Genomic DNA, 25,901 nt, shown 5'->3' with positions numbered 1-25,901 from the left:
CACCTATCATGAGTCCCAGTTCTGCTAAAACACATCATTTGATTGTTCTGAGCCATAGTTCTGCTCTAGTTAATTATCACAGCATAACAAACCGGCAGAACACTTAATGGTTTAAAACAACAACAATTTAGATTCTCTCATACTCTAGAAGGCTTGATCAGCTTTTTTTCATGGTGGTCTCGAGGAAGCATTCCAAGAAGATGGAAATTAAAGTTGCAAGGTGCCTTGAGATCTGGGCTCTGAAAGTCCCACAGTGCTATTTCACCACATTCTGTTAGTCAAAGCAAGTCACAAGGCCAGCCCAGACTCAATGGGTGGGAAAAACAATTTGTCTCCTGATGGGAATGGCTGCAAACATTTTATGACCGTGTTTAATTGGTCGCTATTCTTTTCTGTTTTTAATTTTTAGTATGTTATATTATGTTGTATTATTACCAAAGCACTAAAGAATGTTAGAAAATGACATTTTATTTATTTTTTGCGGTACGCGGGCCTCTCTGTTGTGGTCTCTCCCGTTGCGGAGCACAGGCTCTGGACGCGCAGGCTCAGCGGCTGTGGCTCACGGGCTCAGCCGCTCCACAGCATGTGGGATCTTCCCGCACCGGAGCACGAACCCGTGTCCCCTGCATCGGCAGGCGGACTCTCAACCACTGCACCACCCGGGAAGCCCAACATTTTAGATTCTTGAATATGTCTCCTAATTTTGTCCTACTTTACCATTGTGAAGGAGCATGAAGATACCTTGAAAACCTATAAATAGAGCCCTCTGTAATCTAAGGTGTTACAGAAGATGCTAGATTTGCAGTTGAAAGGAACTTTTAATAGTTTAAAAAGAGATGAAAAAGAAATGTGAAACATAATCTCTAGTTCATAGGGCATAGGAATTTTCACCTAGACTTACAGAGGCATTAATAGTTTTGTAAAATGCTATGAAATGTGATTTTTTGGATTGTTGTTGTTTGTGTAGAATCAAGCAATAAGTAAAAGCTGTGTGAAGTCAAAGTCTTGCCATCCTTCAGATACTTAACTATTAGATCCAGTGCTCTCATACCAAGAAGTCTGTGGAATCATATTATGGACATGGAATGGTCCTGGCTAATGCAGAAATACCTGCTAACTCTAAAGCCTTTCCCCCAATATAAGATTTCTCAGTGACATTCTCTCTTTCTAAGAATTATTCTAACCTTGAACATGACTTTCATTAAAAATACCAAATAATTGATGAACTACCATTTTACATAATAAATCATTACTCAACTCCTTCTCCTTCCAAAATCTAATTTATTTTGGCATCTCAAAATATTATTGAGGTGTGCTAAAAGGAGTTCTAAAATGGAAAACCTAAATGGTGCTACAAAAAGAGATATCCTCCTGAGATTTCTTTTCTAAGAGGAGGCTGCCTGAGATTTGGGAACTTTATTTAGGAATAAGTTCTTGAAAATTAACCCTGAGTGATCTGTTCTTAAATGGCGCCGGTAACTGACGTTGTAAGGATTTAAAGTTTCCTTTTTTGGGTTTTGGTTGTTTTTTAGGTTGTTTTTATATAAGTTTGTCTGCTCAAATTGCATCCTGTACAATAAAATCTGGGGATTAGAAAATACATGGCCTAAGCTACAGGCATATTCTGTTTTGCTTACGTAATGTTTAAAAATTGACTTAGTTGTCAATATTTTGATAGAAGATTTTACATAAAAGTCTGAAATTCCAGCTTCTCTATAAAAATCAGAATATCTGATATATCTGGTACAGCACAGGGAGCTCAGCTTCGTGCTCTGTGGTGACCTAGATGGGTGGGATGGAGGGGGTGGGAGGGAGGTCCAAGAGGGAGGGGGTATATGTCTACATGTAGCTGATTCACTTCGTTGTACAGCAGAAACTAACACAACATTGTGAAGCAATTATACTCCAATAAAAAAAAGAATATCTGATAATATTGGGCCAGCATTCCCACTTGAACATAATGGTTTGAAGCTGAATGGAAGTTGCCCTCTTTAGATGGGGCATCTGCGATCTGGTCACCATCATTTCCACTTCCTATGCTTACATAACCTGTTTGCCTGTGTAGGCATTTGAGTTTGAGACAGTGAAGGAATTATGTCTGAAAGGATCCAAACACCCCTGTGATGTCTGATAGTCAAAGACTTTTGGAGCTACAACGGGGTGTCAATGGTATACAGGTAACAGAGTATGGAGACCATCAGGTGTACGGGTGCAAAGAGAAAAAAAGAACCTCCGTCAATCTGCCTCCTGAACTACAGTGGTATGGATTCTGCGTGTCTCTGAACTATATCATAAAACCTGATTTTGGCAGTAATACTTCAGCACAGATTGCACCTGCCGTTTTAAAAAATACTTATCAGTCATCTTTAGCATCGTATTGAAATGCAAACCAACACAGCATGAAATTTTGACTTCTCTCTTATAAAGCTGCAAAGGATAAAAAAATATATATATAATTCCAAGTTACCTTGAATTCTGAATTCAGGAATCTAGGCAAACAAAGTAGTAGTCAGATCTTTTGATCATATTTTGGATTGGGACAGCCTTTATAGGATGTGTTCCTTGATCTCTCTCTCTCTATTTTTAAATGTTTTGTGTTCTGCCATGTTAGTCATTATTAAATTTTTCCCAGAGTATAGTTATGAATTTCATGCAAATTGGCAATTTTAAGGGTGATTAAAAAGAAAAAATTACCAAACGTCTATAGTTCTCCTTTCTGAATCAAAGAATGGATCAGCATGAATAATTTTGAAAATTATACAAATTAGTTTTTAATAACTAGCTAACATTATTGTTAGCTTATTACATGCCAGTATTTTAAGTTCCATGTTAATTAATTCATTTGTTTCTATTAGGTAGCCCTACTTAAAAAAAATTAATTAGTTTTTGGCTACATTGGGTCTTCGTTGTTGCGTGCAGGCTTTCTTTAGTTGTGTTGAGTGGGGGCTACTCCTCGTTGCAGTGCACAGGCTTCTCATTGTGGTGGCTTCTCTTGTTGTGCAGCACGGGTTCTAGGCGCATGGGCTTCAGTAGTTGTGGCACACAGGCTCAGTAGTTGTGGCTTGCAGTCTCTAGAGCACAGGCTCAGTAGTTACGGCGCATGGGCCTAGTTCCTCTGTGGCATGTGGGATCTTCCCAGACCAGGGCTCAAACCCGTGTCCCCTGCACTGGCAGGTGGATTCTTTTTTTTTTTTTTTTTTTTAAACATCTTTATTGGGGTATAATTGCTTTACAATGGTGTGTTAGTTTCTGCTTTATAACAAAGTGAATCAGCTATACATATACATATGTTCCCATATGTCTTCCCTCTTGCGTCTCCCTCCCTCCCACTCTCCCCATCCCACCCTTCCAGGCTGTCACAAAGCACCGAGCTAATATCCCTGTGCCTTGCGGCTGCTTCCCCCCAGCTATCTACCTTACTACGTTTGTTAGTGTGTATATGTCCATGACTCTCTCTCGCCCTATCAAAACTCACCCCTCCCCCTCCCCATACCCTCAAGTCCGTTCTCCAGTAGGTCTGCGTCTTTATTCCTATCTTACCCCTAGGTTCTTCATGACATTTTTTTCCCTTAAATTCCATATATATGTGTTAGCATACGGTATTTGTCTTTTTCTTTCTGACTTACTTCACTCTGTATGACAGACTCTAGGTCTATCCATCTCATTACAAATAGCTCAATTTCATTTCTTTTTAAGGCTGAGTAATATTCCATTGTGTATATGTGCCACATCTTCTTTATCCATTCATCCGATGATGGGCGCTTAGGTTGTTTCCATGTCCTGGCTATTGTAAATAGAGCTGCAATGAACATTTTGGTACATGACTCTTTTTGAATTTTGGTTTTCTCAGGGTATATGCCAAGTAGTGGGATTGCTGGGTCATATGGTAATTCTATCTGTAGTTTTTTAAGGAACCTCCATACTGTTCTCCACAGTGGCTGAACCAATTCACATTCCCTGGCAGGTGGATTCTTAACCACTGTGCCACCAGGGAAGTCCAGCCCTACTTTATAGATAAGAAAATTGAGGCATAGAGAGGGAATAAAATTTGTCTAAATTCACAGAGCACAGAGATCTGTTTCCTGGCAGTCTGATTTCCAAGTCTGCTCTTAATCACTCTTCTCTACCTCCTCTCTGCTGGTCTCTCTCAGACACCCATTCCAGCCTCCACTGAATTTCACAAAGGCCTGTTTTCAGACATTGTAATAATGTGCAGGAGTCTAAAGTGTACTGGGCTTCTGGAACGTATTGTATGAGACTTAAGGAATTTTCATCATAGGTACTATAGTGACAGATAAAAACAAGATTCATTAATATGAAGACTGGTAGAATCTTATAAAATAAAATCATGTTTTTCCACTCTAAACATTATTTTTCTCCTCTAAGATGGTTTGAATAGAGTCAGTGTACATTCTCAAAGTTACTTTTAAAATTTAGTAATGTACAAAGATGAAAATTAAGGTTAGAATATTTGGATTTATTTAGAATGGCATCTGACTATAGGATTAAAATCCATGTGGTCAAAGTCTATGCTATACACAACAGCAAAGTTATATATAGCACTTATCACAGTGCAAAACTGCCCTTACTCTTGACGGTGGGGACTGGGGTTTAATAACTATTAAGCTTAATAAATATATGTAAGAATTAGTGAGAAGTAACTTGATATAGAGGCAGAAACAATGGTATAAATCCTTGCTAATCAAAGTGTATCCATAGACCAGAAGCATGGGCATCCCCTTGTAAGAAATGCATAATCTCAGATGCCAGCCCAGACCTAGGGAATCAGAACCTATATTTACATCAACAGGTGATTCACGTACACACTAAAGTTTGAGAATCACTGGGCTAGAGATATTGGATTCTGCCAGTAATTAGTTGTGCAACCTTGAATAAGTCACTTACTATACCTCTATTTTAGTTTCCTCCTTCCTTGCCACTTGCTACATTGATTCTGGACCAGTTAATTCTGTATCTTCATTTAGTTGCTTGGAAAATAGAGGTAATAACAATACTTACCTCATTCTGTTGTAAGGATTAAATGAAGTAATGCTTAAAAGGTGTATACCATCCTTCACATAGTATGCAGTTAATAAATGCCTGCATTGGTTATTTTAGTTATTGTTTATCTGATGTACTGTATTACCTTACTGATCACATAGCAAGTGAGATAATACATTTATTTCAGAATCCCCTATACTTATAAATAGATATGCATTTTTTTGCACATTTTCAATTTTATGAGGCAATACAAAATTGTTTTCCAAAGTTGTACCAATATAAATATGCTTTTAAATTGAAGTTAAAAGGAGGAAGATTTTCTAGTTAGAGCCCAGTAGAGGAAACACTGGAGTAGGGATTAGACAGACTATACTCTAGTCCCATTCTCTTGACCTTGGACCTGTCATTTGACATCTTTGGATTTCATGGGTATTATATGAGAACATAAAATGCTGTAAAATGCTTATAGTACTATTTTATAGATTTTATAGAACTGGCAAAACCCAATTATTATGCATTTGTTATCTTAATGATGAGAATTTGTGTTCGGATGACTACTCTTTTGTGGCACTATACTGGGTACTTTTAGAAGCTCAGAAAATCATTCAAATTATTAAGTTACTGTTTCAGCCACACATATATACCCTAATTGCCTAGATCTAATCCCAAATCCATTATTTCTATAGGAAATAATTTGTTATTTGAAAATGTAATAGCTCATTTATCAAAGCTTCGAATAAAAGTCTGCTGTCCTCTCCTCTTTCTGTCACCTTATTGTCTAGGCAGTATGTGAGCACACTGGCTGAATCATTGCAGGCACACAGTAAATCTTCATTGAGTGAAAGACAGTGACTTCACCCTAATTGTCTGCTCTCCACTGGAAAACTCTCTGAAATTTGTTGCTTCTCTTTTCTGGGTATAAAGTTTATAGCAAAATATCAACTCTACGATAACCAAAAACTTAATGTTTGGAGTTGACTAATTCTTCTTTGCCTGAAAAACCTGTCCCAGATTCATAATCACCTTAGCCAGGGTTTATGTTAGACCAGAGTATATTATGAAAATTTTATAAATGAGTAGAACTTCTTGGACCTTTCTTCATTTGCTGCCTTTATTTCTCTTTCTCAATTAGTCATGGTAAATTTTCCTGGTGAACATGTGGCCAGCACATTTAATAAATATTTAAATTGAATTGAATGTTAAAGTGAATGCAAATCAAATTGGGTCATTTTTTCTGCTTATTTTAATACATCTGTAAGTCATATCCCATTGAGGTACTCTGTGATTCAAAAAAAAAGAGTTCCGCAGCAAGCGAAGCCACCGCAATGAGAAGCCTACGTACCACAACAAAGAGTAGCCCCAGTTCATCGCAACTAGAGAAAGCCTGCATGCATTAATGAAGACTCAACGTAGCTATAAATAAATAAATAAATAACTTAAAAAAAATTTTTTAAAAGAGTTGTTTCTTAAAAACCATAGGAATGCTATTTTGCTTAGTCATCAGATTTACAAATAAATACTTTTCTTATCAACATATCTCTGAGAAAAAGGCTTTGTGTCATTAGAAAAGAGACAATCTCAAGGGAACCATGTTTATATAAAGTTTAAAAATTTGGACATTTATCTGAAGAAAGATCTTTGGTTATGGATTCAAAATGATTACTTCAGCGCTGAGAGGACCAGAAAAAATTTACTGATCTGGAGAGGAGTGTATAGCTCGTGTGTGTGTGTGTGTGTGTGTGTAGCTCTTGTGTGTGAATGTGTGTGTATATGTGTGTGTATGTATGTGTGTATGTATGAGTGTATGTATGTGTGTATTTCTGTATACATGTGTTTGTATATAGCTCTTGTATGTGTGTGTGTCTTCTTTTCTACTAGCAGCTTTTAAAGATATAATTGACATAAATATTTAGTGTGCATATTTAGTGTAGTATACAATATGATAAGTTTTGACATACATATAAACCGAAAAGCCATCAGCACAATCAAGATAATCAACATATTTAGTTGTCTTTGGATTGATGGAGGTGTTTAACTGAAATGTCAAAACCAAATCCCATCTCTTCTCCAGAAAACATTTTTACTATTATATTGAATTTTAAAATTAGATTTGTGTACCTTTATTTGTGTTTGGTCACAAGCACTGTTTTTGTAAATACGGTTTAGATGTAAGTATTTGTTTAATTTAGTGTGGCTGCAATTCATACTGTAGCGTGACTGGCCTCAAGTGGTGTCTAGGCAGAACAGCATCACTGCTAGCTTCAAAGCAACAGGTGAATTTAAAGAGCAGTGACACATCAGCTAAGATCATGCACCATGTGCTAATCCACAGGGCTCGTGAAATGGAACATCAGGTCTTCCATAACGGGAGGTGGGATCTGTCTCCCTCTAGTCTTGGGATTCCCCCAATATGGAAAAAGTGTTCTGATACTGGGTGATACTTTAACGCAGTAGTTGCTCAGGACTTTTTCACAGAGGAAGGTTTATACTGATTTTCTTTTTCTCAGAGAAGAGACTGACTTCTCTCTGGCTAACTTCTCTCAGCTATGCTGACACTTCTTCAAGATATATCTTTATTGTATTACCTGTTTTTTCTGGCAGCTTTTAATTTTGGTTAGATGCTCTAAGAACTCTGAAATTGTACCTATATAGATGAAAATGAAGGATCCACAAAACAATGGCCCTGTTAATTTGAAGCCATTTTATTGATGAGTTTGGGTAACTGGGAGGTTTGCCTGAAGACAGAGAGTGTTCAGACCTTGAACTATGTTTTGGCATGTCCTTTCTCCTTATTATTTCTCTCTATTATTCTGTTGTCTCCAGCAGTAGACAAGAAGAACCATAAATAAAATGATGGGGACCAGGGAAAGAGTCTAGATTAGAATAGATGAAGCAAATATTGTATTTTTCTGATTATAAGTATGTTAATAATTCATCTATAGAAAGTCAAATTCTTCAAATACTAAAAGGAGAACCTCACATACCAATTAGATTGGTTAGAACCAATTGTGAGAAAATCTGGACCACTACTAAGTTTTTTCTAAGCTTTTTCTGCTCACCTCCTTCAGGCCACCACCACTGCATACTTTTTTTTCCTTCTGCTTTCCAGGAACTATGGAATCTTTACCCCTTGTTTAGTTTCGCATCTAAATACATTTATATTGTACATGTCACTGCGCATGCTCATATTTATATTCTTCTATAGTTTTTGTGTATGTGGCGTTTTGTATTCGTTAACTGTAATTCAGGCACTGGCAGATGGAAACCACATCTGGATGTCCAAATTTTCTTAGACCTCACCAGCCATGGATACAAATAACGTCAGTGTAATAGTCACATATCTTATTTTATGACCCACATCCCCATCTCGGTCTCCTGAGAAGCCTACTCTTCTTGCCCTCATTCACCACTCTTGTATTTTGGAAGGTGGGGTCTCTAGGTGGGATCTAGCACGTGCTCATGATCAAGTCTGGTGAGCCATCTCATCGGCTGCCATAAGGCGTTTGAGCACATCACTGCTTTTCTTCCACTGCCCACTGCTCTGTCTCCAGGTTCCACTGACACAGCACCAGTGCCCTTGAGGTACCAAGGGACTGATTGGAACTCATTCCCCACTGTGCTACACTGAAGGGCGGCCAAAGTAGTGTAGCTTTTGCCCCAGTGTCTTACAGAGTTCATTATTCCAATTCTTTCTATAAAGTTCAAATATGAGAGGACTCAGGAGCTGATGAGGAGTTAAATATCTGTGACAGTTGCCAGCTCTCCCTGTTTTATGAAGACGACCTTGTTATTACATAAATCTTCTGCGACTCACTTCTTTTTCCATTTGGATGAGTTTTTCTGATTTTTTTTTTTTTTTTTTTTTTTTTTTTGCGGTACGCTGGCCTCTCACTGCTGCGGCCTCTCCCGTCACGGAGCACAGGCTCCAGATGTGCAGGCCCAGCGGCCATGGCTCACGGGCCCAGCCGCTCCGCGGCATGTGGGATCTTCCCGGACTGGGGCACGAACCCGTGTCCCCTGCATCGGCAGGCGGACTCTCAACCACTGAGCCACCAGGGAAGCCAGGGAAGCCCTGTTTTTTTTTTTTTTAAATTGCAGTATAGTTGATTTACAATGTTGTGTTAGTTTCAGGTGTACAGCAAAGTGACTCAGTTTTATATATCTATTCAGTTTTATGTATGTATATATATTTTCTTTTCCAGGTTCTTTTCCATTACAGGTTATTATAAGATTGAATATAACTCCCTGTGCTATATACAGTAGGTCCTTGTATATCTATTTTGTATATAGTAGCGTGTATCTGCTAATCCCAAGCTCCTATTATCCCTTAACCCCCACCCCCCACTTTGGTAGCCATAAGTTTGTTTTATGTGTCTGTGAGTCTGTTTCTGTTATACAAAAAAGTTCATTTGTAACATGTTTTTAGATTCCACATATAAGTGGTATCATAATATTTGTCTTTCTCTCTCTGACTTACTTCACTTAGTATGATAATCTCTAGGTCCACCTATATTGCTGCAAATGGCAATATTTCATTTTTTTATGAGTGAGTAATATTCCTGTGTGTGTGTATGTATGTACACACACATATATACACACACATATATATTGTATATATGTAATATATATACATTCATTATGTGTGTGTTTATATATACCACATCTTCTTTATCTATTCATCTGTTGATGGACACTTAGTTGCTTCCATGTCTTGGATATTATAAATAGTCCTGCTATGAACATTGGGATACATGTACATTTTCAAATTAGAGTTTTCATTTTTCTGGACATATGCCCAAGTGTGGGATTACTGGATCATATGGTAACTCTACTTTTAGTTTTTAAGGAATCTCCATACTATTTTCCATAGTGGCTATAGTAATTTACATTCCCACCGACAGTGTAAGTGGGTTCCCTTTTCTCCACACACTCTCCAGCATTTATTATTTGTACACTTTTTGATGATGGTCATTCTGACTGGTGTGAGGTGATATCTCATTGTGGTTTTGATTTGCATTTCTCTAATAATTAGTGATGTTGAGCATCTTTTCATGTGCCTCTTGGCCATCTGTATGTCTTCTTTGGAGAAATGTCTATTTAGATCTTCCCCCCCATTTTTTAATTGGGTTGTTTGTTTTCTTGATATTGAGCTGTATAGACTGTTTGTATATTTTGGAAATTAATCCTTTGCCAGTCGCATCATTTGCAAATATTTCCTCCCAGTTCATAGGTTGTCTTGAACAACGTATGTTTGTTCAAGACAATAAACATGTTTGTTTATGGTTTTCTTTGCTGTGCAAAAGCTTTTAAGTTTGATTAGGTCCCATTTGTTTATTTTTGCTTTTATTTGTTTTGCCTTGGGAGACTGATCTAAGAAAGTATTCCTACAACTTATGTCAGATAATGTTTTGCTTATGTTTTCTTCTAGGAGTTTTATGGTGTCATGTCTTATATTTACATCGTTAAGCCATTTTGAGTTTATTTTGTGTATGGTGTGAGACTGTTCTAATTTCATTCTTTAACATGTGGCCATCCAGCTTTCTCAACATCACTTGATAAAAAGATTGGATGAGTTTTTTGTTTGTTTGTTTGTTTACCAAAAGGCTCACTACTCTCTTCATCATTAGAATTAATTAGTTAATTCACTGATTCATCTATCACTAGAACCAGTGAAAACCCATAGTAACAGTGGCTTAAATGAGAGAGAAGTTCATTTCTCTCTCACATAAAATAATTGGGGACTGGTAAGGTACTCCACTGGGTCAGGAATCCAGGGTCGTTTTTCTCTTTCGGCTCTGTCATCCTCACCATGAGGCTTCCACCTCACAGCCTGAACTAATGACTCACGCTCTAACCATCATGTCTAACAGAAAGGGGAAATGTAGAGTAGGGTATTCACTCCTTGTCATTGAGGACACTTTCAAAAGTTGCAAGTGGCCGTATTTTTTAAAAACAACCTACTGGTTATCACATAGTTACATTACTATACTTGGCTTCAGATGAGACTGAAAAATATAGCCTTTATTATGGCAGAAGAGAGAATAGCTATTGAGGAATAACAAGTGGACTTTGCCACAGTGGTCATGCAAATAGTTTTCTGGACCACCCACCGGTTGACCTTGGGCCAAACCAGTATTAACTGGCTCCAATGCCATCATGGGCTGTTTGATTTGGCCCTCTCTATGGCAAAATATTACCACTCCTTTAATTTCCCTTCTAGCTAAGATTGTTATTTATAGAATTGTCCAGTGCCACCTTTCCTTTTTATCTCATTGGACTTGCTCAAAGTAAGTCACTCATTCTCTCTCTGCTGTGCTAGAATTCTCTGTATGATGTGATCTTTGCACCAGATTGTACCAGATGGCACGCTTTGATGACAAGTATTCAGTCCCCTAAAGTCTGGCCACAGAAAGGTATATTTCTGATGGGGCCATCTGCTAGAGTTAATAGCACTCATGCAGATTGTTTATGGTGGACTTCTAGACACTCAGCATGTAATTCTTTTTTTCTAAATGAGTCCTAGCCTATGTTTTTTTTCTGGTAGATCTGGCTGCTTCAAGCTGTGATGGTAAGAATAATAGATTCCAGGATGCAGTTGTGCCCAATTTATGCAGCTTGGGAATATTTTCCTATCAAAGTTTACTCTTTTTCCTAATCCAAAGGGAAAATAAATCAGGATCAATTAATGTTAGGTCATTTTTAGAGCTATCTGCTTTTGATACATATTTATTTCAGGAAGCACTGTATATCGTTGAAAAACTTTCTAATTTTTGCCTAAGGCTGATCCTCTTTGAAAGGATATTAATTTTCAGATACAGTCAAGAGAAATTGTGGACTTAGATTCAGGAACGTCATATGCTGCAGATATTTGAGGACTGCTAATTATCTTACCTTTTAGAAAGCTAGTTTTGAAATTTGGGTTAACTGTTGGCTCAGAGAAAAAATCAAAATACCTATAGACGTTTTTCTTTTGCACATACACATAAACACATATATACATGTATGATTTGAGTAGAATGATAAATAAGGCCTAACATCTTATTAGTTCTAGCCGTGTTTCAAAGTTTCCATTTCTTTTCTCTGTTTGCTTATATGTGTAATATGTGTTGAATCTATTTTGAAAAATTAAAAAATAAAGATGAGCAAAGCAAAGCAAAACAGCAGGAGCAGTGCTTAGAAGGAAATTTACGGCATTGAATGCAGTTTTAGAAAAGAAGATCCAAAGTCCAATAATCTAAGCTTCCACCCTAGGAAGCTATAGAAGGAAGAGCAACATAAACCTCAAGCAAGCAGAAGAAAAGAGATAATAAAAATTAGAGCAGAAGTCAATGAAATTGAAAATAAGAAAACAATGTAAAAAATCAACAAACCCGAAAGCTGGTTCTTTGAGAAGATAAATAAAGTTGATAAAATTCCAGCCAGGCTAACCAAGAAAAAAAAAAGAGAGAAGACACAAATTATTAATGTCAGAAATGAAAGAGGGACTATCGCTGCTGATCCCAGGTACATTAAAAAGACAATAAAGAAATATTTTGGGGACTTCCCTTGTTGTCCAGTGGTTAAGAATCCGCCTTCCAATGCAGAGGACGTGGGTTGGATCCCTGGTAGGGGAACTAAGACCCCACATGCCGTGGGGCAACTAAGCCCACGTGCCACAACTAGAGAGAAGCCCGCGCGCTGCAACAAAAGGATCCTGCATGCCGCAACGAAGATCCTGCTTGCTGCAGCGAAGACCCGATGCAGCCAAATAAATAAATAAATATTTTTTAAAAAAGAAATATTTTGAACAACTTAGAGGAAATAGACCAATTCCTTGAAAAACATAATCTGCCAAAACTCATACAAAGGGAAATAGACTAAGGCTTATCTGAATAAGCCTGTATCTATTAAAGAAATTAAATCAATGATTAATAACTTTTCAATAAAGAAAGCCCTTAAGGAAGAAATAAGATCAGTTCTCTATAATCTCTTCCAGAAAATAGAACCATTCTATGGGCCAGCATTACTGTAATACCAAAACCAGAAAGGACATGATGAAGACACATTTAAGTGAAAATTTTACAATATGGATACAAGATAGGTTGAATGTGGACAATTCCCAGGTTTTTGGCTGGCCGCTATTCACGGAAGTTGCTGCTGCTGGGGAACACGTGTAGTGTGAGAAGAGAGAAGACCCCAGGACAGTTCGGAACATCTGAGTTCAGATAATGGAAAATGAGTTCACCCCACAGAATATTGAAGCCTAGCTAAAATGATGGGAGGAAGAACAGAAGATTCTAGAGCCAGAACTGAGGAAAGAGGGTTTTCCAAAAGAGGAAGGAATATTCAGTTATATGAAATACTGTTAGAAGTTCAAATAATATGAGGACTGACAACCCTCTATAAGATTTGGCAGCATGGAGGTCACTGGTAACTTAGTAAGGTATTTCCAGGTGTCTTGAAAGCACATAACTAGACTGAGCTGGATTTCTAGAACATCCTCTTCTTTATCCTTCTCATCATGTATTGTCCCCAGGGAATGACTTCATTTTCTTTTCTGCTCCAAGTTATTTTCCCCTATCTGTGTAATTTTTCTCCTCTCTTTGAGCCAGAAGAAAGGTATGACACATGGAGAGGGGAGACAGGGAGAATGAAACAGGCCAAAAGAAAAAGTTAATACAATGTATATTCAATATATAATTATTTTGTACCATCCTTCATAGAATTACTTTTCCTCTTTGTTAGATTTACTTAATTTACTTACCTTCCTCTACTTAGGAAAATTAATAATAAAGTATTATTTGATGAAATAAAGTATTTCATCAAACCCATGTGACTACGTCCTTGTTTTGTCTACTCCTGATGTAATTAAATCACAAATAGAACTTTCTTTGCTGTAATCCATCGCATACAATGAAATTGGCCTTAATCTGGAACACAAATACTGTGACACGGCTTATGTCAAGATGATTTGAACTTTTTCACCTTTTTTCACTTCTTTAATTTTCTTTCTTTTTTTTTTTTTTTTCTTTTTTTGCGGTACGCGGGCCTCTCACTGCTGTGGCCTCTCCCGTTGTGGAGCACAGGCTCCGGACGTGCAGGCTCAGCGGCCATGGCTCACGGGCCCGGCTGCTCCGCAGCATGTGGGATCTTCCCGCACCGGGGCACGAACCCGTGTCCCCTGCATCGGCAGGCGGACTCTCAACCACTTTGCCACCAGGGAAGCCCAGTGCTTAGTACTTTTGAAGCACATAGGATCTCTGGAAATGCATTACTGAATATGATTTGTGCCTTTAATGATTCATCATCATTTAGGAATATAAGTTTTATTGCCAGTGTTTTAAAAGTCAGCTGTATAAAGTTGATAGAGTATACACGTTAGATATATCCATTTGTAAATTTTTATATTGCATAAATATTTCATGGAACGTTTACTTAAATATAAAATAAGAGGAAGATGTTTAAGCCTAGTTTTGTAATGAAAGACAAATATTTGGATCTTAGGAAGTTCAAAAATATTAGTTGTCATTTGTGTCCCTGTCCTCCTACATGCCTCTTATTCTTTCCCTTAGAAGACAGACAAAATGCTGACTTGGGCAGTACTTTTTAAAATATCAAGGGTCTCAGAAACCTGGGGTTTGATGAGTATTTGCTAACGTTAGAAACAGATTGAAGGGTAAACCTCATTTGTCTGCATTTTCATTCTCCAGCCTGTTTCTTTTTTCAGTAGTGAAAGCTAAGAATGTAATCCCTGCTTGATGTTCCTGTTCCCTGGGTGAAATGCTACAGTCCTTTTCCCCAAAAGTTAGTGATTTGTGATTTTGATGGAGACATTGTGGGAATTCTGGGTTGGCAAATGAGAAGAAAAAGAAAAGCAGATTTTGCCTTTTTAAAAAAATTTGAAAACCTTATTAACACAAAGAGCTTTATAAATCTAGACAGTTTTTTTGAAGAAGAGAAAAGAATTGTGAAAAACGTGTAATTGAGAAAACAACTGAAGGAGAAGGCAGGATCATTAAAAAAAGCAAGTGAAGTGAGTCTTATGATTTAAAATAAGTGAAATAAAATATAATGGGTGAAGGTGAAGAACATAAGTTTGGTAATAAGCGTAGTACCTTGGAACCCCTCCAGCAGTGTCTAGTTAAGCACAATGAACCACAGAAACAGGAAATAGCTAGACTCAGTACACTCAGTGGTCAGGGTGATATTCGAAAATGGCTCCAGGAAATAGGTGATAATCCAAGCAGATTGAGAGGATCTAATATGCATAACAGCGGTGTCCCAGCAGACAGGTAAGGCATGGAGTTGGGAATCCAGGAGGGGAGTCATTCTGGGTATTCGGTAGAATGATGGGCAGTTGGTAACAGGCAACTCGTGTCAGTAGGTAGCACTTTTGAAGTCATAGACATTTTACCAACTCAGGTTGGGATTCATTTTGACATCAAAGCGTAAGCCCAGTTATCTAAACTGAGATGTAAAAGTGAGTTGGTCCTGCATTTTGGAGAATTGGAAATGAATTCCTTAAACCCTTCTTGCCTTGGAACAAGATTAGCAGAATTTGAAAGTGAACATCAGGTGGCCTCTGCTGTGGGGATGGGAAAATTGAAGACTGTGAACCAGGCAAAACCTTATCAATTGGTTTAGGAAGAAGTAGTGACAGAGGCTGGGCATATGAAGAGAGGGTTAAAAGTAAGAAACGGTTTTAAGTCCTACAACAGGAAGATGGGATTTTGAAAAGACTGGATATGTGAAATAAAATTAACCAGAAATTGATCCAAGACCTAAACAGACTATTTCAAGACTCATTCATTTTAAGGCTTACTACTGAGACTTAAAAATATACATGAACTAATTTTCCATTTGGGTTTGATGTAAGCATGAAAGTTAAATTGTGAAACAATTTTTGTAAAAATAGTATTGTTCTAGGACGTGATTTGCTTCAGAAATTGCACATCCAAATTGAGATGAATATTCTAGACTGATTCTGCCATGATGTTTAGAAATGTTCTTACTCTAAACAAAAACCTGACTATATTGTATTAATCAAATGTGTGTAAGATTAGATCTGACAATGCATATTAGTGTACAGTTTGAGACTGCATCAACAAATACTTTTTAAAATTGGTTATAAATATATTGATCTAACTTAGAATGAGGTTAAGAGAAATCCTGGGTTGGGATTTGACAACTGACAACCTACAAATATATTTCTTGTCTGCAAAGTTTACTTGCTTTTTTCCATTTCTATTTTTATTTTTAAGAAACCTGCACAGTATTTTAATTTATAACCTGCATTAGATTCTTCTAGGTTAATGTTACATTATATGGCTTGGCAGAGCGGATATTTCCTATCTCTCTTCTGCAATAACAGAAAAGTATCCACTAAACAAAAAAATGCATATAGCAAGCATTAAAGTTGTCCTATAAACCTTACGAAAACATTTAGTTCCTCAAATAATATTTTAGAGCAACTGGATTTAATATCTTTCATCCAGCAGAGGGCTAGCAAACTCTATCAATTTCAATTTACACACATGACTACAAATTTATATAGTTTATTTCAGTTTTCTAGTCATTTGTTTGTTTAAGCACCAGACCCTTTTCTTAAAATGGAGTTTTCCAACACGTAAGGGAGATGCACATGGAGCTGCTTTAGTTTCAAAAGGACCCCCAAGCTGCCTCTGCAGAAACCCCAGTGAGGTGTGGAAGATAACTGAAACCCTCTGCTCTGATTTTTCCAGAAATACTCTTCCAAATTCAAAGTCAGCTCTTCTTGAGTATAGTCATAAATATTTTTCCCTCTGTAAAAATCCTAATGCTGACACTGCAGGGAAAAAATATAGGCAAATTATGAAAGTGCCTCATACAGAGTTTTGTCTTCAATTGTAGTTCCTACTGTGTGGTTATATGTCTTGTTTAGTTTTGTTTTTTTCTGGGAAAGATGGCATTTTTATCTCCAATCTTTTGAGTGAAAAAGGCATTTATTTTGACAAATTTTCTTCACAATATTTCATAGATGTGCCAAACTGATGGACTGTTTGTACTTCTAAAACTATTCCTGTAACGGGACCAGTTTTGCCCTTTACTAAAATTGAATTTTAGGGATTAATTATGAGAGTGAAAAAGCATTCCATCTCTTGCCTATTTGTTACTTTGCCTTGGTAATAAATCTATTTGCAAAAGAAACCATTACAGAGCCTTCCATTTGGAACTATGCCTACCTCCTAGCCAAATGGTAATTGTTCTTTGCTTTGTTTTTCCAATCAAAATGAAGCTTTTGTAGGATGTCCCTTTATTTTGATTGAGGCCTGGTCTAAATCTTTGGTACTGAATTTATTTAAGTATTATAACTGTAAAGAGCTGTGCTTTCATAGGGGCTAATAAATACTTTCCAAGGCACATATGTTGTCTCAGTCTGTTCAAGCTACTATAACAAAATACTACAGACTGGGTAGCTTATAAACAACAGAAATTTATTTTTTCTAGTTCTGGAGTCTGAAAGTCCAAGATCAGGTGCCAACATGGTCAGGTGAGATGAGGGACCTCTTCCAGGTGCAGGCTTCTCCTTGTATCCTCACCTGGTGGAAAGGAGGCATGGAGCTCTCTGGGGTATCTTTTATAAGGGAACTAATCTCATTCATGACCTAATTACCTCCCAAAGGCTCACCTACTAATACCATTGCATTTGGCATTAGGATTTCAAGGTGTGAATTTTGGGGGTGGGTCACAAACATTCAGACCATAGCACATGTTCATTGACTTTAAGATTTATTCTGTTACAAGGTTCATGTTGGATTTCATTATTACCATATAGTCTTAAGAAGTGTGAACATATTATTGGTGTTGATTAACCAAAGTGATCAGCATTGTCTTTCTACACACACTATTTTGAGGGGTGATCCTATCTCATTTCCTATTCATTCCCTGTTTTTCTGTTTTACAAGTCTACTTTCCTTCCCTTTCATGCTTTTATATTCATGGTTCTTTTCTCAAAACAATAATCATAGTAGTTACTACTTATTGAGCACCTACTAGATGTTTTACATATGCGAGTTCTCTTGGTTCTATTTGATAGACATTATCCCCACTTATATAAAAGAAGATTGAAGTCTTTGTAGGCTAGATAATATACCCAAAGTTATAAAACCCAAGTTGGAATTCAAAACCCAAACTCAAGACCCTTTACCACACAGAAGAAGCTCTATTTTATAACATTATCAAAGCTATTATTTTTATCCCTTAGTAAAAAAAAAAGGTGGGGGCTTCCCTGGTGGCGCAGTGGTTGAGAGTCCGCCTGCCGATGCAGGGGACACGGGTTCGTGCCCCGGTCTGGGAGGATCCCACATGCCGCGGAGCGGCTGGGCCCGTGAGCCATGGCCGCTGAGCCTGCGCGTCCGGAGCCTGTCCTCCGCAACGGGAGAGGCCACAACAGTGAGAGGCCCGCGTAACGCATAAAAAAAAAAAAAAAAAAAAAAAAAAAAGGTGGTTAAAGTGGAGAACCAAAAACAATGGTACATACATACTTTAAACGTTTTTTGGGTTTTTTAAAATTTGAAACGTATACATTGGAATTCTTTTACCAATGGTTTGATGTAGGATCATAATCCTTCATTTAAGAATGTTTTGTTTACGAATTTTCCACTGTTTGGGGCTTCACCTTATCTTTTTTGAATAAACAATACCTACTTAAAGGTATTGTCTCATCTATATTTTACAGTTTGGCATCTTTTAATTAGAGTCAGAACTTAAAGACACTTGCAAAACCATCTGATTGTAGAATTTCTAGGTTTCCAAAGCCGCCTCCCCAATCTTTTACAATTATTTCAGCCATACCTATAATTCAACAGCAATATTTGTTAGGGATTCATCTTTATCAAGTCCTTACAAAGCATTTATATTAATTTTCAAAAAGCCCACGACTCTTTTTTACCCATATTTCATAAGTTTCATTTAAATCATATAATTGCAATAACAGTTACAACTGGGATAAAAAGGTTAGTAATAAACATACCTGGCTCTTGGTAAGCATACGACTTTAGTGGTGGGAGAAGAATGTACACATAGTAAAGAAAAGCTATTAAGCTACAAGCTTTTAATACGGTGGCCATCAGTCAGTATGCAGAGGGAATGGAGACATTCTGTTAAGTAAAGGTTTGTTAAGAGAACTTCTACTCCATGTTTAAAAAAAAAAAAAGAAAAGAAATAAGTATAGTGTTCTAAAGTCCTAGAGTACATATTGTTTCTACAATTCATTTGCTGCTTATATTGCCCATTTATATAACATTTATTATTATTTGTTCTTATGCCAAGTAGTATAGTTTGGTGGAAAGGTACAGAAAAAAATGAAATAAAACTAGTTTGAAGAGTTCAGATTATTTAACTTCCCAACTAGGTGATCTTACTTTGGGGGACCAGAACTGATTTTTTTTTTTTTCTTTTAATTCACCTCTTTTGTGTCAGGGCCTTGTTCATAGTTCCATCACTTCAAGTCTTTATAAGTCTGTTTCTCTGCTCTGTGGCTTCTGCTGTATGCTTGATTGTCTTTGATTACATGCTGGCCATTGTTCTTGCAAAGTTATTTATATAGATAATTTGAGGTCAAGGATGAAGGTAACTTCTGCAGAGAAGATATATATTTACTTCCGCCAGGGTCTGTGGTCACAAATGCTTTGGAAATCACCCTAAACCAAGTTCAAGGCTTGAGTTTTGTTGAAACTCCAGGCAATAAAACCTCTGCTGGAGGGCAGGTTATTTATTATTCTACCCCTAGCTTAAGAGTATAGCTTTTTGAGGTCTCAGATAATTGTGGGGAGCCCCCCGTTAGACTCTGCACCTTGTGTAGACATTGGTCTTTGACTTCTGCCCTCTTGCTCATGAAGTTTTCAAAATGAAAATTCAAATTTTCTAGGAAATACACTCAAGAAACAAAAGGAATTTCTCTGCTTGTTTATCTCCCAGTGGTTCCATTTTCCTTCAGTTTTGCCTAGGAATTCCTTATTATCATGTCAGCTATTTGTTGCTTTTAACAGGAAGTTATTTATATTTTATCCAGCATGCCTAGTGTGTTTCATTGGGAGGGTGGGTCTGAATGACCTGGCTCCTATTAGCTGGAAACACATACTGTACAGCGCTTAGTATTTCCATGATTGATTTGATTTAGAAGTGATACAAACACCATGTCACATAAAAGGTGTTACTATGCCTTACCTCTGAAAATGTGGTTTCCAAAGAAAGTTTGATTTAATTTTAGACTTTGGCTTCCGTATTCGTGGACTATGACTTTGCATGAGTAAAAGTATAAAATGAAAAGTGCTGGCCATGCCTAAAGCAAGAAACACTGACTGCCTAGCAACAGATTTTATTTATAGGTTAATTAAACAAAGGTTGCAATAAAAAGAATATCTTACGTGAAGCAGTTCAGGGACACTCAGTGGGGCAGGGAGGAGACAGTTAAATACATGTAGTAGCGTCCAGAAATAATCCAGACCTTTATAAAAATTACTAACTACCCATGGATACATCAGTAGCACTTTAGAGCACTTCAGTTTTCTGGTACCAGCAATGCAGCCCTAAGGGGATTGTTTTTTGAATGTTTGTGTTATCGAAACAAGATATTTTATGTCTTTTATATTTATTGCAGTATCTACTACACAGAAACTCTGCTGAGCATAGCGTTGGTTGTTGAAATTGCTGAAAGTGTTTATGTGTGTGGTTTAACGATAAGGGCATAGGGTTGGAAAATCAGAGATCTGAAGGGTCTATCACTGATTTGATGTTTGATCTTCAGCAAATTTGATTATACTCTAAGATTACATTTTGCCATCTTTCTACAGTTAATTTTGAAAAACAATGAGATCTTTTTGCTAATAATTTACTGGCCAGGGAATACTGAGTTACAGGGCTATAATTCATGGTCCATAAAAAGTATAGAATAATAGCCCAGTCACTTAAAGCCACATTTACTGGCTTTTAAGCCTTACTGATTTATATGCAAATATAAATTATTTCATGAAAATTTAAAACACCCATGGCTTAAATTTGGAGTCACATAAAGAATAACAAAAAGAGTTTTGTCACAACCAAGAAAATAATCTTTTTTTGTGTCTAACTAAAACATGTTCTATCAAACTATCCCAATAACACTTCTATAATTGACATTATGCGAATATAAACCTTCAAGTATTGATCAAACTTCTCTCTCTCTTACCAATAAGTTGTTTCATTTGCGATGCTAGAGCTACTAACATAATAATTCCTGAGTAAAAAAAAAAATTCTAAAATAAAAATATAAATTTTTTCGTGGATTATAGGCACACAGAACATCTTCAGGGGTCTTCAGGACTAACAGGCTTGAGATTGCATTTTTACATTTTAACCACAATTCAGTGCTCTTTATTTGACCAAAATAAAAGGGCTAAAAAATACACTCACAGCTTTTATAAAAAGCTGTTACGAACCCCAAAGGGAAGTTTTATGTTTTTTAAAACACAACAGTAAATTTTCAGTAGGAGTTAAGAATTTAACCCCAATATTTCAATCTCTAATAGACTATGGGGTTTTCTTGTCCAGGATCAGTATGTTTTTCCGAATAAAAGTTTAATTATGAGACGAGAGTGGCCTTGAGAAGACATTTAAAGATATCTAGAAATAGTTGGAAACTTGAAACCAGGCACGTGAAGCTTGTGAAGCAGCTTTCTTTTTTTTTTTTTTTTTTTTTTTTTTTTTTTTTTTTTTTGCGGTACGCGGGCCTCTCACTGTTGTGGCCTCTCCCGTTGCGGAGCACAGGCTCCGGACGCGCAGGCTCAATGGCCATGGCTCAGGGGCCCAGCCACTCCACGGCATGTGGGATCTTCCCGGACCGGGGCACGAACCCGTGTCCCCTGCGTCGGCAGGCAGACTCTCAACCACTGTGCCACCAGGGAAGCCCGTGAAGCAGCTTTCTACTCAAGATCTTAATATTCATAGTTCCAGTCACTGCAGATTTTACGAAGTGACTGAGGTGTTGCCGGAAGTCTGAAAATATATAACCGCTGGATTTTCAACTCCACGAGGGAAGGGACTTTGTCATTTTTACTACTAGATCCGTAGTGCTCCTTGACTGGCCTTCAGTAACTGTATTCGATAAAAAGATGGCACCAGAGACAGAAGCTGTGCAGTAACAAGATGAGGACAGGGAGAAAGGTTTTATTTTAAAAATATTTCAGGGGCTTCCCTGGTGGCGCAGTGGTTGAGAGTCCGCCTGCCGATGCAGGGGATGCGGGTTTGTGCCCCGGTCCGGGAAAATACCACGTGCCGCGGAGCGGCGGGGCCCGTGAGCCATGGCCGCTGAGCCTGCACGTCCGGAGCCTGTGCTCCGCAACGGGAGAGGCCACAGCAGTGAGAGGCCCGAGTACTGTAAAAAAAAAAAAAAAAAAAAAAAAAAATTTTAAAGCACATTTTAAGATTAATTCCTAGGCTTTCAATCCAAGATACCATTGAGTAAATTAAAAGGAAGGAAGATTTTAGCATTGTGGGGCTTTTCTGATTCCTGAATGAACTTGTTTCTTTTTTTCCTGTCCAACTGAGCACAGAGAAAATAAATTTGGAAGCCTCAGTGAAGGGATTTTCTGTCAGAAGAGTTTTTCACAATGAGCAAATCCAACCCATGTCCACAGACTCCAGTTTAGGCAAGCAAGGCTGAGGCACCCGCATCTTTGTCCATCTAAATTCGCACTCTGGGAATGAATGATTGGTGATGGGGGTTGGGAGGACGCAGGGAGAGATAGGCTGTGTCTCTCTTTTTCTTCTGAACTGGGCTTTTTCAATTTTCTTTTCTCTATGCCTTTCTCTTACCTCTGCCCGTTGCAGATGTAACTGCTGCCAGTAATCCCCCGACCATCCTCACCGTCCTTATAGGGCTGAGGCCTGCGGTCACAAAATGCTATCTATATTTATGACCTACAGTTTGTGTGGCTTGATCTTCTTTATGTGTAAAGGCATCTCCAGAGGGAAGCTTTTCACTCCTTGTCGGCTTACCATTGTTACCAGCTGAAGGTTTCTGGGAAACCTCAGAAGTGCTATGAGCTTCTTTCGGAGGCTGGAAGGTGGGGAACTTGAGACTGCTTTGCTTCTCCATCCTGAGCTATGGAAACCCTCTGTTTCCATTCCTCAGGCAGAAGCAGAAGGAAGATACCTTTTGGGTATTCTAATTTTAATGAAGTCATCTCCTTACAGAAACTGTTATCAACAGAAAGTAGGATCTATTATATTACTAGCAAGCTCTGCTTTATTCTTGTTATCAGATTGAGTTTTAGATTTGGCTTCAGGTAAAACAAATTGGGCGGTGATATATCAATGTAGTCACTCGTTAGGTTTGCTTTACCTTACCCTGACCATTCATTAGTCTCAGAACACGCACACATTTTTAAATATGGATAAACACCCTTGAACTTGAGTAGAATGAACTCTTGGTTCATAGTTCAAGTGAGCAGAGCCTTTTTTTATTCTGGTTAGGTGATGTCTTAACTGTCTTTGTAGTGTATCTGCTTCTTTTCCCACTTACCACCCACATTCCATTTGTGGAAGAGTGACAATATATGCTATTTAATTGCATTGCTGCTTCTCCTGGGTGAGGCTGGGGAGAGAGCAGGGGGATTAAACGGCGTATGGCTAGCTCAGTTGTTATTGAACAACATCCTGACTGATGCCTGACGTCTGCAGAGGATTTTCTTTGGATTCTGATCGATGGAATGCTGGACACTGAGAACAGCAAATGGCCATTTTCTCTCCTGTCTTTAAAATGAAGTATGTCCTCTCTGAAGGGTGATCTATCTAAACTGGATCTCAAGTTTAAATGTAAAGACAGTGCATTCCTTACTTTGAAGGCAGACACAAGCTTATCCCATTGAAGGCCAAGATGCTTTGTGAAAGGAAACAGCTTTTGTTACAAGTTCAAAATTCAGCCAGTATTATATCTCTGCTGGAGGCTTGATGGGAAGACTCCTTTAATGTGGTACAAGCATCATTTAAATGGCCGGGAGCTCCTGGGACTGGAACCTGGTGCCCTGTCTCTGCACAGGTCAGCTGGTGAGTGTGTGCCGCTCTCTTTCTCCAGAAAACTGATACTGATTTTTTTTTCCATTCAAATAGAAATTATAGGAAAGTTTGAGCAACACAAATATACAAGAAGGAATGATTTTAGAAAATTATTTTCTCAACAGTTTACTACTGAATAGGTTAGTTGTAGAGAGGCAATATTATCACTGCATAGGAATGTCTAATCTGCCTGGTGCTCCAAAAAGGATTATGTGGTCTTTGTTCATCTCATGTGGGAGCAAAATTTTCTGTGATTGGGAAAAAGATAAATGAAAAATCACATGCTAAAAAAGAACTTGTGATTAGTTGAGTTTATATAAAAGTATTCATACTAGTCTGAGATTTTCTGTTTTGTGATTTCAGTAGGGGAGCCCACAGGAGGGTTTTATGAGTGGGTTCCTTCTCTTGAGGTGGGCTGATTTAAGAGCACTGAACCTCAGGCCTCTTGCCATTCCTGGGGAGGGCTATCTGGAACAAGTCATTTGCCTTCTAGGGTCCTCCACTGTAAAATTACGGTGACTTTGCTTCTCTGGGTTGCATCCAAAGATATGAGAAAATGTAAGCAAAGTAGTATAATCATTGTTTCTAAAGATATGGCAGTCATGGTGCTTTGTGAAATATTAATGTCAAGCTAACATCTAACAAACTAACATCTGACTCATTACCTTTTCTTCATGTGGCAAAGTGAAGAAAAGAGCTCACATACTTTTTTTTTTTTTTTTTTTTTTTTGTGGTACGCGGGCCTCTCACTGTTGTGGCCTCTCCCGTTGCGGAGCACAGGCTCCGGACGCGCAGGCTCAGCGGCCATGGCTCACGGGCCCAGCCGCCCCGTGGCATGTGGGATCCTCCCGGACTGGGGCACGAACCCGTGTCCCCTGAATCGGCAGGCGAACTTTCAACCACTGTACCACCAGGGAAGCCCCAGAGCTCACATACTTTTTGTAGAAAAATGGAGGGAATCTAGGGGACTAAGACTTTGTTAACCATGCTTAAATTCTTTTTTTAAAGTTATTAGATTGAAGTTTTAAAAATGTGTAATTCTCCTTGCATTAGAAAATCACATAATTGAATTGATGCTGTCCAATTTTACGAGTAGGTCTACTGAGTTCATTAAAGGCTAATGAAATAAACTAATGTTTTTGACAACAGGAACTCCCCACTTTCTTCTCAGCTACTGCTTGTAGTTTTTCACTTTCCTTTTGGGAAATCTATAGAGGGGAGAAAATATTGTGATATAGTATAAGCAGGTTCTAAAGGAGCCGTGGGAAGGACATTATCCTAGACGAAGCCCAGAAGAGTCAACCTCACTAAAAGGAATCTACTGTAGGAGTCTCCGCTACAGTTTGTTGGGACTCATGTTATTAAGTTAAAAGGATAGTCACAAATCAAGTAAGACTTGTTGGTTGTAAACATTTAAAAAAAATATTTAAAAGAAAAGGGAATGCCAGATGGCACTAAGATCACCCTGTGCTCCAGTCTTGATGCTTTCACTGAACCACTTTCACTCCTAATGGCTGCTTTGACACCATCACAGCTAATTATTTCAAAGTACCTCAGAGGAGAAAATGTTTGAATCATATAAAGTGGCAGGTGATGGCTCACCTGGTTAAGGAACTTAAATGTCTATGTGTGTTTCTTTGTAAATATTTTCCAGAGGAGGGAGTTAATACGAAGCTGTTTTTTTTTTTTTAGAAGATGAATTCTCAGCTGCTCAAGTCAGAGAAGATTATGCTCCCCATATATAAGAAACTAGTCATGCTGCCTGGAAGTTAACTGGCCCGTGAACCATCATGGCGCCAATACAGTGCTGGCTCATGCCCTGCCAATTATTCTCTCCTTCGACTGAC

General features: G+C 37.9%; 1 protein-coding gene across 1 annotated transcript in view; it reads left to right on the top strand.

Annotated features, from left to right (window-relative positions):
• Positions 1-25,901, top strand: part of ANK2 (ankyrin 2) — a 574,287-nt gene that overhangs the window by 273,134 nt on the left and 275,252 nt on the right. The window lies entirely within an intron of this gene.

Source organism: Phocoena sinus, chromosome 5 (assembly GCF_008692025.1).
Source record: "Phocoena sinus isolate mPhoSin1 chromosome 5, mPhoSin1.pri, whole genome shotgun sequence".
In the NCBI taxonomy this organism is placed as follows: Eukaryota; Metazoa; Chordata; class Mammalia; order Artiodactyla; family Phocoenidae; genus Phocoena; species Phocoena sinus.
This window is presented reverse-complemented; position numbering and strand designations above follow the sequence as displayed.